Raw genomic sequence first — 9,523 nt, forward strand, 5'->3', positions numbered from 1 at the left:
TGGTGTTAAGATAAAAAAGTCTATAAAATGACTGATAGGTATTTCTGAAGTCAGAGGAGGATGGACCTGTCAGCTGTGAGGGGAGAAAAGTAATCAAGCATTGATTCTTGGTCAATAGGACAATGCTGCTTATTCTGGTAAGTCTGGCTTTAGGAAAAAAAAAAAAAAAAAAAAAAAAAGAAGAGAGAAAACAAATGTAGAACATCCCAAGGACATCTGAAGTGCACTCTGCAAAAAGTAGAAAAGACATTCATGAAATGCTTTAAAGCAGTAGATATGATTGCTTCTGTCTGGGTTGCAAGATCTCTAGAGGAAGAAAAAGGGGCCTGCTATTTTAAAACCCAAGTTCTGGATGTTATGGCTGAGGTAGTATCTGAAAAATATTTACCTGAGAGACAGATCTGAAAAAAAACCTGTACCCTGATGAGTACAAAAAACCAACATGGAAGATACAGTACAAAAGAAAAAAATTAGAAGCTGAACTACTTTTGGCTTCCAAAACATTCTTCTCAGAGGAACTTGTGTCCCACTGGCCAAGTATTGAGTGGGGCAGAGGTGAAGCAGGGACTGTGGATGGGGACTGGGGAGCTGCTGTGGAGGGTAAGGATGAGAATTTTGAATGCTGCCCTGTACTTCTGCAAGTTAGAATCTAATTTTGCAAGCCTTTGTCCTGCTTTATCCAGCTCTTCTCCTTTCAAACAATAGCACAGGCTATGCCATATGGAGAGCAGCCTCCCCTTTGAGCAAGAAATGTCACACATGTTGGTGCTTCTCCATGTCCCATTGAGTACCTTCTGCAAACCCAAGGTGTCCTTGAATTTTGAGAAAGTAGAACACAGACAGCAGAAACATGAGGTTGACAAACTGCATCCACGAGCTATTGGAAGATGTATGCTGAAAGAAAGGTGACAGCTCACCACCTCTGCTTTGAAAACAGTAGCCAGTCAGGTTCTGTCAGAAGTAAAGATGTTTTGGAAGGACTGGAGTTGATCCCATAGTGGGACAAGGATTCTGACAAACTGCAAACCCAAATCTTTCCAGAAATACTGCTTGATTTACACACCCACTTCTTAGTTTTGAATAATCTAGGATTATTGCTGCCAGACAAACTAAAATTGTGGTGTCACAAGCTCTCAAAGCCAGGCAATAATAAAACCAATTCAAGGGGTTTTGTTTTCTTCTTTGAATCTTTAGGGCCTTGCAAGCTGTGAAAATAATGAAACACCTAAAACAGTGTGAGAGAAAAGACTGACTGGGATTATACTAAGTAATCTTTCTGGTGGGAAGCACGCAATTATGTACTATCAGCACATAGAGCATGATGGGACTATAATTTTACCTATGTTATTTCCTTGGGTTGCCAAAGAAACCATAATAAGAAAAGTCAAAGTGCTCCTGTTCTTATCGATCTTCTTAACAAATTCTCACAAGCAACATTGACTGTTATATTTATTTTCTCTTCTCTAAGCTGATATTTGATGTCACACATACCACTGTCAAAATCAGCTGTTTTGCCAGTGCTGAAATCTAGCATAAAACTCTGTAAAAAAAGGCTACACTGAAGGAAATGGAACGAGCATATGAATGCTTTCCTTTGCTATTTCTTTAAAAGCTTTATTGATGTTCTCAGAAATGAGAAAGAAAAGGCTACCAAGTCCAAAAAAATTAATCCTTGTCAATTTTAAGGTGAGTGAGATGATGATGAAGGTCTCCTTGATGGCTGAGAGCATCCATGGTGCATTCAAGGAAGAGCAGGAGCTCTTTGGAAACATTTCTTTCCAATCATAGGCCAAGGCAGATTTGCTTGGCAGTCTTGGGAAATAACAGTGGAGTACCTTGGATGGACTGTGGGAGACACAGGATGGAGAGGGCAAAGGCAGGGACCTGCTGGAGGACAAACAGGGGCAGCTGTAGCAATAGGGAAGAGGGAAGCCAGAAGAACTTTTCATTCCCAATCCCTGTGGAACCAGTAGCTAAGCAGGTGGTGAAGGCTTCCTCCTCCCCCTTGTCCTTGTTCTCCTCCTCATTTTTCTCTTCATCCTGATCCTCATACTCCTCCTCCTCTTCCTCTCTGGCTGAGTCCCACAGGGAGCGGGGTCTTTGGGCGTCTGTGGAGGAGTGAGGTAATGAGGCTACACCAAGAGAATGAGGGAAAGCTGACCAACTGGCACACCATGGAGTTAAAATTTAATATTATTTTTCCCCCTTTTCCTTTTCTGTCCTTTGAAAAGGGGTGCTCTGATCCTGAAGTATCTCCATGATCCATGCAATCATAATTTTTTTTATCCAAATATCTTAGTTTACAGATAAAGAGAGAGTGATGGCTAAAATGAACCTATAAACTGGAGTGTCTGCAAACACATCCCATGCTATTTCTGCAGCCTCTTGTAGCAGCTGCCTGTAGCCCTACAGCTGAGAAGTTCTGCTGAGTAGTAGATGCAGAGAAAAGAGACTTATTATTACTGTATAAGTAAAAGCCCAAGCAGGACAGAAAGTTTATTCTTTAGAGGAAGCTAAGCTAAAAAATTTGGGCTTTGGTTGTGGGACTAGAGAGCTTTTGCTCATTTGGAGCATGAAAAGCAAGGATGTTTCTCAGATTTTTGTGTTCCCTTCCAAAGTCTCTGTCCCATGTTGCCCTCACATGATGAACAGTGACATACGGATGTTGTGGGAGGATGGGACTGGGAAGGCAGTTCTCTCAGGTCAGGGGAGTGCATGGCATTAACAAATGTTATGCACCTATGTCTGGTCTGCAACTGTGGTTGGGAAGATAAAAACAATGATTCAGATTTATTTAGAGTGGTGAGTGCAAAGCAAGCCTTAGAAGAGGCTCTTGGAAGCTCTTGGTGACAGTTGAGAGGTGGACAAGCAAGCAGAAATGTTAAAATGGGGTTTGTGTCCATGTGGCTGTCTGTCTTTTCCTAAAATTAATGGAAAGCACAGGTTTTCCCTCATTTTTGAAAGAATTTTCTCAAGTAGGTTTGATAGTATGTGAAGAAGAAATGACAACACATCCCTGCCTAATTGGCAGCCTGCAGCTCTTATGAGCCTTTCTTAATTATTCTTGTTCATACTGAGGATGAGTGCAAGATATAACTTCAGTAAAATTATTACAGCACTATTTTTAATCTCCCTGTGCAGAGTAATACATAGAGTTGGGGTGTCAAGTAGCTCTGATGTTTGGAAATTATGTCTGACAGCCCCAGGAAAGTGTGAAAGAGAGCTGCCCTCTCAAAGCCAGTGAAATAAGTAACTACTGTGTCTGAGAGACCTTGAGAGTCCTTTGTCTGAATGGAGATTTGGTGAAACTGAAAAGGAACCATTGTACGTAGGTGCTTGGAAGAAAAGAAAACATTTTTTTTACTTCTTAATAGAAGAGAAGAGGTGACTCCACTGGCCAACCGTCCCTCTGAAAATCCTTTCCATCAGAGTTTCCAAAACATCTGGAGAAATCTTTCAGCACTGAAGGAAAGTCCCTAAAGTTAATCAAGTGGTTTTTGCATTACCACAGTGGCTTCTAATCCTGAGAGCCACTTAAGGAGTGGAAGTGGTTTTCAAATTATTTCCGCCTGCCGTCCTTCCATGCTGGTTTCAGTCTCTTCCCAGGCGTCCATACCCACCACTGAGTGGGCAAGGCAGGATGGGATTACAATTTACTGCAAAAGGACCTCTGTGTCACATAACACAGCAAACAAATCATCAGCCACAAGACTGTGGCTGCTGAAATATGGCAGGATCTAGAGGCAGTTATTACAGAATATAGACTATCCTCTCCATATACTATTTTCCTATTTTTAGTTTATCTGCTATGTAAAGTTTCTCTCTGCTGAACCAAGGCATCTTCCCAATCAACAGCCCCATCCATTACTCCTCTGCTGTGCAGTTTGCTTGTAAATGGTAAAAGGATTGTAACTGTGTGACTTGTGACAGCAAGCAATGGGGCCAGCCTTTTATCATTGCTTTTCTGTGGGCTTTTATTTTGGTGTTGGATTGGTACCTTAGCTATGAATTTTCATAAACCTGATAATTTTAATGAAAATTTTCAAACAACCAACACAGCATTTTGTACGATTTTTCTTTCTTTCCTTCTTTCCTAGTAGATAGTGGTTCTATTTGGTTTAGGTTAGTGGTGAAATTAAAGTTCTCTACAATGTCAGTGTTGTAAATATCTCTACTTTAAGGATTTTAAGAAAATTTCATTTACTCAGTGTATATAATGGAACACCTACATGTTCTATGCTATGAGTACATCATGACATGCATTGTGCATGAATGCTCCCCTGTTACACAAAAAGTGTTGAAACAAGCCAAGTTTTGACCAAAAATCCAATGAGATCCTAGGACCAAGGCAGCATTTGTTCTCATTTCCTTTTTGGATGTATGAGAAGCCCCTGTGTCCCCTTTTTGCCTGTGCCTGTTTCTGCTGTAGATCTGGGCTCCCACTGAGAAGCTGCTTACTGGACACAGGTGTTACCTTGCCTGCAGACCACAGCAGCTAGTTAGGTGCAGAAAGAAGAAAGCCACACACAAAAAAATCAGCCCAGGTGTGTTCCTGGGCTGCAAAGTTCTATCAAAGGGGCAGCATCTGGTCCCCCAGACAGAAAGTTGCTCTGAGAGACACCGTTCCTGGTATGCAGGATGTCTTTGGCTGTTGGTGTTCTCCAAGGTGATGTGTTATAATGAATAAACAAACCTGTAGCTCAGGACTGCATCTCTGTGCCTCCAGAAGACACCTCTATGCCCATTCTTTAAAAAATTTAAGAGTCTATTATTCAGGGCATTCATAATTAAATGCAAATAATAGCAATAATATGAGTAATGGTAAGCAGCTTTCTTCCTTGGCATTGAGCCAGCTAAGGCTTCTTTATTTTTGTGATATTGGGATTGATTCAAACCAGACCTACTACTGTACTTAGAAAAAATGACCTTGTATATACAGTGGACTTTAGGCATTTGCCTTACTAAAATGTCGTGCCTTGATCTCATGAAGGCAGTAGTGAAATCCCCATGGTCAGAAAAAAGTCCCAAATCCCTAGCTAGGTACTGTAAAAGGAAAACATACTTCAGTTATAGGTGTTGCTTAATGGTACAGTCAAGCTTTGAAGATGCTGCCCTGTTTTCAGGATGCTACTGGAGAGCAACCCTGAGCTCCTCATCTGGGCAATTCCCTGCCAAAAGCACTGGAGCCTGGCTGGGTGGGAGAGCTGCTGCCACGTGTATTCCCAGCTGCAGAGTAGGAAAAGTGTGATTAGCTCCTTTAGGACAGTGTTTTGACAAGATGCTGGATGTACAATCTCACAGGAGTACTAAAGGGTCTGCTGCCAAACTCCCAGATGTCTTGCTGCTCATGGGCAGAGAAACATTTTTGATTCTGAGTTTTATTGAGTACATATATTCTAGCTGCTGGTATAAAGCAGTTCCTGAACATGCAGTGCCAAATTTGAAGTCACATTGAAATTATAGGAAAAGATATTGCTAGAAATATTGCAGTGGGGAAAAAAAAAGGAAATTATCAAATTATATGGAGGGGAAAAAAAAGCATGTTCTCTATAATAATTTAAGGGAGTTGCTAAGCTGTTTTGGTAGAAAGTTGAAAAGGATCAGTCTGAGGTTGAGGTCGGATTAAGGTTTAAAATCGTAGAACTTCTAGTCACAGAAATTTATAATCACAGAAAACCTATTTTTAAAATGGGAAAGTCAAGACATCCTTACCCCAGGCAGCATGTCCAATCTCCCAACCGTAAGTTAGTAGTCTCTGCACAAAGTGATTTGTGAAAATTGCTGTCAGCTTCCCCTTTCACAAAGTCATGCAAGGGCTGATCACCTGCCAGGAAGAAAAAGCATGCTTTTGTGATTATTCGGGCAGTTAGGGCTCTCGTTGTTTCCCAGCTGGCGGGCGAGGGTCCCGGGGCAGGTGCGGCCGCGGCTCCGCTCCGTGCCCGGGTCCCGGCCAGCAGAGGGGAGCCGACACCGCGCATCCATCCCCGCCGGGCGCAGGGGAGACAGGCTGCCGACGGCTGGGTGAATGAATGACTGAATGAATGAACGAATGAATGAGTGTCTTCCTTTGAATTTCCAGCTGCTCTGCTTTTTAGTTTCCTTCTGTGTTGGAGAGGTGCTGGCAGTGGGCTTTCTAGTGAGTTAGGATATTTAAGAGTGATGAGTTGATGACATAAATAGACATCAATTCCCAAAGCAGTGAACATTTTTTTTTTCCCCTGAACATTTTGTACTAGATGACATGAAACTATCTCAGAGCCTCCAAATGAGTCTTTAATACATCAGCAGGTTAATGAACCAACATTATAGACAAGATCTTGAGACAGAACTGCATATCTGATAATCACATCCCTGGTAATTTTGTTTTTACTGAAGTATTCCAGCTGTCTCTTTTCTTCACAAACTATAAAGGGACAGAAGTAAATGGACTGGAAAACATCATTTAATAGTGTTTCTGTCCCTTGCTTATGCAATGACTTTTGCCTTCTTTTCAGTTGTTTGAGAGAGGTTCTCATTTGTTTTTGTTGGCAGATTCAGCCTGCACAGAGCCACAAATCACTCACTAGATTTGAAGAGTGACCCTGCTCTGCTGCTCCTTTGAGTGACCACAAACGCTGCTCCTTTTCCCAGCAGGAGCAGAAGACAGGAAGCCAACAGCAGGAAAAGCTCCAGCAGTGTGGGTAGGATAGATGGAGAGAAGAGCACTGATTAAGGGTGAGGAGGGTGCAGTCAGTGGTTACTACACAGCATCAAAGGAGAAAGGGAGGATGCACTTTTTGCAATGCACTAAAAGCACTTTTTAAGGTGAGAGAGATAATATGGAAGAAGGGGTGACACTTAGAAGTATTGGTGAGAACAGATTTTGTAGTGGGGCTCTAGCAAAAGTGGGGAAAATGGATATACAAGGTTAAAAGCAGAAGGCTGGAAGGAGGCAGATCAAAAATCAAGAGGGAAGAGGATGGACAACATCTGTGAAACAGGAGAAAGGTGAGCTCCAAGCCATGTGGGTTCCTGGTGATGCCCCAATGTCTGCAGGCAGTGAGTGTTCTCAGCTTTCACTGTTCCTCAGTTTGGCTTCTATAAGATGATGGTGGCTTGGCTTTGTGGGTTCACAGGATTACTCAGGTTATTCATGGAAAGGGCCTCATGAGATCATCTAATCATTTGCCTCATTCTTCCCTTCTCCCTCTCTGTCTCATCTGATTAAAGCTTTTCTGTCTCTTACATGTAGTGCTACCACAATGGTTTTGAGTAGGTCTGCTGTGTTACAAATAATAAAACCCCCTATTACCCAGAGACCTCAGGCAGGTGGATGCACAAGATCTCAGCATCTATGCAAGGGAAGAAGACAAACAAAAGCCAAGAGGGTGTACATTTCCTCTGACTTAAATGTGGTTGTGTCCATGCTTGTGATGCCTAAATTCCCTGTGTAGCTGCAAACTGCTGAGTTGCCTACTTAAAGCACTGTTCCTGGACATTCTGTACAAACTTCATCAAGGATGTAATGTCAGTGAGAAGTGAAGTGCTATACACTTATCTTGTGGCATGGAAGAGCTTTGCATCACAGCCTCTGCTCAGATGCAGATAAATGTGATTCCTAAATGTAGCACTTGCTTTCCGAGAGCAAGGAGTCAGCTTCCCTTAATTACTCACCAGCTTCAGGAGAGGTGTGTTCCCTTCATGTTTTGTATTACTATTATCTCCTTTTCATGCTAACCTCTACTTTCTGAGATTTGATAGGATATTCTCATAAAACACCACCATTATTGCTTTAAAACATGATTTTCTGCCACAGTCAGCAGGGCAGATGGGTTTTGAAGAGACCAGCTGTGCCTGGAAGGTGGAAAAACTACTTCCCAGGAGAAAGGAGGGAAGTGTTTCAGAAGGAATAATCCTAAAATATCAGGGTCATCAATGTGGAGAGCAAGGTGGAGCAGTGATTCTCCTCTTAGCTGGGCTGGAGCAGCAGCAGTGACTGCCCAGCCCTTTCCCTTGGCAGTCCCATGGGAGGTTGGCAGCGCTTCACTGTCCAGGGGATACCATTTCAGACAGCTTTGCTGAAGGACCAAGGCAGTCTCTCTTGGGGCTGCTGGGGTTGTCTGGGCACCCGTGGCACAGTTCCCAGCACCACAACTGCTCCAAGGCCAGGAACCAAAGCTCTGACCAATCTGCTCCTGATTGCTGCTAGATGTTTTGACCTTGTCTGTGGGGATTCATTGTCCCTGTTGGAGAGGCTTTATTGCTGCAAAAAGGCTTTTCTAACTCTTCTTCTATGCTGGGGAATTATGCTCTGAAAAGGTAAAGTGTATATATTGTATGGAGAAGAAGGACACTGGTGTTTTGCTTTCTGACATTTATTAAATTATTAAATTCCCTTTTCCTCCTCAAATTGAGCTTTATTTAAAGGTGCCTAGGAATGAGACAGGTAAACACATGCACATATATATATAGAAATTGTACTAGTGGTCATACTCATCATTCTTTCTGAAAATTTTAGTTCCCTTCTCCATCCACTGTCAATGAGTTTTAAAGAGAAAACATTATTTGCTCTAGGCAGGATGAAAGGCCTTTTTCTGTGAACTGACTAAGTCTTTCAAGTGCCTTTGGTTGGCCACAATTAATGAAGCACAAAAGAGTAATCATCTGGTTGTTTAGAGAAAATGAAATTATAGGCTGTCATGAGCCAAAGTGCTATGATTTTCTCAATCTCACTCCACTTGATCTGAAAAAAAAAATCTTGCTGGAAGAAAAAGCTTACACTTGAATGTTAACTACCATGACTGCTTAAACCTGGATGCAACATGCACACAATTTTTCATATTAAAAATATATATTCTCCTCCACCTCCTTTTCTTCTGTTTTCTGCAAAATGAAAAGGGGATGAAGCTAGCATCAATTCAAATTTTGAGGATTATTAAAATTTGGAAGGATGGGTTCATCTACCCTGAGCATTTTTGGCTCAAATGCAGGAAACATTGGAAATATTTGGGAAGAAAAAAATGGACCCCCAACAAAAAAAAATCCCAAAACCAACCCAATGAACCAAAACTAACAAAACCAACCCACCAGTCAAAACCAACAAAAACCAACAACCAACCAAACAAAAACCTAAGCAAAATCATAAGGACTTTCTGCCTGATATTTCATCTCTAACTGTGACCAATCCCCTAGAGGTGTTTTTAGAAATATAGCCCTCTTTGGGCTGCTCTTCACTACTCAGTAAGATTTTTCCAGGATACTTCATTATCTCAGGCAAGCAAGTGGCTGGGCAATGGCTGAGTGGTTTACTGTGATGCAAAAACCTTTCAAAAGTAGAAAGATTATGTTTGCATGAGCCTTTACTAAGAGGCTTGAGCATTCACAGTCTTTCAATAAGAGCCAGGCTCCAGCTGAGGGTGCAGAGGATGTCATTGCACAGCTATAATCTCAACTATAATTTATCATTCAGGTCACAGTAACATGAGTGACTGAGAATTTTTGTTCAGTGCAGGTTCACAGCCACACAAACAAAATATTTTCAAAA

Source organism: Sylvia atricapilla, chromosome 3 (genome assembly GCF_009819655.1).
Source record: "Sylvia atricapilla isolate bSylAtr1 chromosome 3, bSylAtr1.pri, whole genome shotgun sequence".
In the NCBI taxonomy this organism is placed as follows: domain Eukaryota; kingdom Metazoa; phylum Chordata; class Aves; order Passeriformes; family Sylviidae; genus Sylvia; species Sylvia atricapilla.